General features: G+C 39.1%; 1 pseudogene; it reads left to right on the plus strand.

Moving 5' to 3' along the window:
• The first annotated feature begins 209 nt into the window (after positions 1 to 209).
• LOC137984349 (perforin-like protein 1) overlaps positions 210 to 3,998 on the plus strand; it is a 9,974-nt pseudogene continuing 6,185 nt past the window's right edge.

Below are 3,998 nucleotides of genomic sequence, written 5' to 3' on the forward strand. Positions count from 1 at the left end.
AAAATGAAAAAACAAAAATGATAAAGGCCTATTTTTTGGAGTCACTTACGTTCGAAAAATCTTTTCACGGGACACCGGGAAGGAAAATAGGTGACGTCATTTTTCCTGGTTTTCCAGTTAAAATTTTAACAGAGGCACTGGAAGGTCGGCAAGTTATCATACTGTTATGTCTAAGGCCGTGGTCGCGTATTGGCAACCCTAATTTTCTGTCTTCACTGTGCGCTTGAGGTACGGAGTTATTACAGTCACTTGACTTAAGGGCGGTGCCTACTATTTTTGAGCATACGTTCTGCGCAATCTTGAAATACTCGGTTCCTATCGTGATGCTTACTAATACATGGATATTTTTGCGCGGTTAAAAACTATGCGGGAGAAAGTACAATTGTAGTAAGTGGCTCTTAGTATCCAAAAAGAAATTGGGGTAATCATGCATTTTTGAGACTTATTTAAGCTTTAATGTGAGAAAAGAAACGCCATACTTTTACAATATATTCATTCAATTATCTTTGAAAAATGCGTGATTACCCCCAATTTTCTTTTTGGATTTCAAATAAAAAACGTGTTAAGATCTAATTTCCTGCATACTCACACCACCGGGAAAAAAAATATCTTTAATTAGTAACGCATCGTCCTTAAAAAAAACATTTAGTGGACTCGCCATCTTAACGTATATGGACAAACAGATTTAACTCTAAAAAGGAACAGGGTGTGTTAATTCACACGGACACATTTGTGTATGCGCATTTATTACACTGTTTCTTTGCTTCCGAGTTACTTTTAGTTGTTTTCCATTGTTTACTTGTACCTTTGGTTTACCTGTTTTCTTTTTTCCTTTTGGGAATATAAAACTCTTGCCCCTCACGATTTAGTTCTGCAAACTCTGACGGAGGCAAGCATTACTTGCAAGTGTATTTAAGGAAATAAAATTTAAATTAAAGTTAAATCACAGCACTTTCTCGGCGACTCCTCCTAACCATAAAACTCAAATGACATTATCTGGAAGCAGGAGCACATATTTGCTGTCTTGTATAAACGACAGATTTGATTTCAGCCACAGTAAGTGCATTGTGTGGAAGCAAAGTTAGACTGACTGACCACAAACTTCAAAAGTCATCCCTATTTCAGGTCTCTTGGACGAGAACACTTACGCTAACAAATGGATTGGGGGAAAAAAACGTCAAAAGTTATTGCCATCCTTGGAAGCTTGCATGGTTGGGATAGCTGGGAGTGAGTCTGGCTTTAGGAGTAAGGAAAAATTTAATACGTACTTATATCCTGCATTTTAATGATCATAGGCGTGCCAGTTCTTCGGAACAATCACCTCAGAAGTCGTCTCTAAACCTTGAGATGCCGCTAGCACAAGGACAAGACAGCAAATCTTTCTTTAACTTTGGTAAGAAGAGGTGGGAAGCGGGATGATGAGGGGAGGGGAGGGGAGCTGAGGGGTTGAGAAGACATATTTACATGCATACTTAAATGCTAACGCACGTTAAGAGAAGATCGACAGCCAGGAGCTGATGTGGACCTGCGGTAAACTTAATCCTAATCCTAAATCCTAATAAATTGTAAATAAAATCTACAAGCTAATGATAACTTATCTTAAAAGATGGAATTGCACACCGTACAAAGCTAAAACTAAAGCTGTTAAAATGTAGAGAGACGGGCGTTGGTGAATTGCAGTCACGGGCAGGTGTTATTTTGTTTTCAACCGGCTAGGACATCTGAAAGACAGTTAAAGGGAACTGTAGAGGGAGGAAGAAGCGTTTGAAGCATCATCTAATTTGATTTTACACCAACGATATCATCTGTTTTTGGCTATTTTCTGTACGGAAATGTGGATACATATGATGAATATTGTGTGTATTAAATGCAGGTTTGAAAAAGGTGAGGCTCATGATTCGCGCAGTGACCAAGCAGCGTTATGTAGGGGAAGAGTAAAACTGATTCATAACATGAACTGTTGAGAGAAAGCAGCAAACGAATCATTTGTATCTTTTTTTAAGATCATGGTGTTTTTTTTAGTTTGCCATACACGTTTCGATGTGACTCACATATTCGTCTGTTGCAAAAAGTATTCATGTATAGCGAGGCATGTATAATTAACTATAATTCACTATGCAATAATTTTGAGAAAGAAGGCCGAAATGATGACATACGTGTACCTGCGTAACTGTTAATTATTACCGGTGATTATTGCACAGTCCCTATAGCCCCACATTGGCATCTTGCCTTGCCATCGGTGTGGTAGCATGCCTATTTTTAGGACCCCTGCAGCTATGCCACGGGTGGCTTTTGTGCTTCCAGCAGCTCACCACGCTGAACGCGTCTAGTTGAAGTGTCAGAGGAAAGACACCCTGGTACTCGGGTTGGTCAGTCAGACAAAAAAGCGATAGCATTGATGGAATGGAAGTCACTGGGAGAAATACGTATCATGGCTAGATTCAACTCAAAGTATACCAATCTCACTGTCATCAAGTGCTACGAACCCATAGAAGATGCTATGGAGGCGAAGAAAGGTGTTTCAACGAGTCATTCAAGAGGTACCATCGCATGCTGTGCTGCGTGTGATTCAGTGGAGGTTTTAACGTTTGCGTTAGAAACGACAATGATGGCAGTGCCCAGATTATTAGGAAGAACCGGTCTGGTGATATCAGCAACAACGGACAGGCTCTGCAATTATACAATACAATAAGACCTTTATTTATACACGATATTACAAGCTTTTGGGGTCGTGTAAAAAATTACAAATTACTGATAAAAATGCTAAAAATTGTTAAAAACTACATTCAAGGGAATAAAATAAAATCATTCATAATAACATTGGCATTTTAAAATTTAAGAAACAATTAAAAATATATGAAATTCTCGGATCTATTGTTGATTATTTGCGAGGCTAAAACCTTGAAATTAAAATGGTTAAAAGCATAACATTTGACGACATTTTTCAAAAAAGGATTTCATGTCCGTGTAATCTAAAATATAATATTTGAACGACCTATGGCGTTCCAGAGGACAGTCCCCCTATAGGCAATGAAGTTTTTGACCGTATTTTTACGCAAAACACGGAGCTATTAACCCATTCTTCATTCTTGAAACAGATCTGTTGCTGTGGGTTATCAACTGTTCAGCTAAAGCGTGTGGAAGCATACCATAGAAACCTTTGTAAAAAAGCTTATGGAAAGTTTATATTGATGCATTAAGGTGTTCCACTTTACAGTAGCTAAAACATCTGCAGGTTGGCATGTCCAATGGCAAACCAAAAATGATCCTGGCGGCAAGACAATGTTGTCTTTCCAATGACTTAAACAAGTCCGTTTGACTTACACTCTCCACACTGGCAACGCGTATGTAATGGATGGCTGGATAACCTTTAGATAAAACGACTCGCACACAAGACTAGGTAGAAACTTGGATTTCTTCAGGAGGCTCAATTTATTGCGAAATTGTTAATGACTTTTTGCAGATGAGGTATCGAGCTCAGATTTTGATCCAAGGTAACACCCAGAAGTCTGGTCTTAGCCTTATATTCTATGATAGACTTTCTGATATAAATGGCAGGCAGCGGGCCCTAAGCCGAGCTTTGGAGAGTAATATTACCTCGCATTTGCCAGGATGAGGAGTTAAGCGGCTTTTTGTACACCAGGTGAAAAGTTCTTCAAGTGCACAATTTAGCAAATTACAAGCTACGTCTTGCGTGCAACCGTTGCAGAAAACCATAGTGTCGTCAGCGTACATAAACGTATCTCCAGATATAATAGATGATCGTAAATCGTTCGTGAACAACGTAAACAAAGTAGGGCCTAAAAACAGAATCCTGTGGAACTCCGCACCTAACTTGCATTTTCGACGATTCCTTACCATTTATCACCGTATTTCTGCTTTCTATCCAACAGATAATTCATCCAGGCGTAGAGTTGACCATCGATGCGAATCAGCCTGTGTAATTTCTCCAACAGGTGCGATTGTGAGACACTGTCAAAAGCTTTCTTAAAGTCTAC

This window comes from Montipora foliosa, chromosome 14 (assembly GCF_036669935.1).
Source record: "Montipora foliosa isolate CH-2021 chromosome 14, ASM3666993v2, whole genome shotgun sequence".
Classification (NCBI taxonomy): Eukaryota; Metazoa; Cnidaria; class Anthozoa; order Scleractinia; family Acroporidae; genus Montipora; species Montipora foliosa.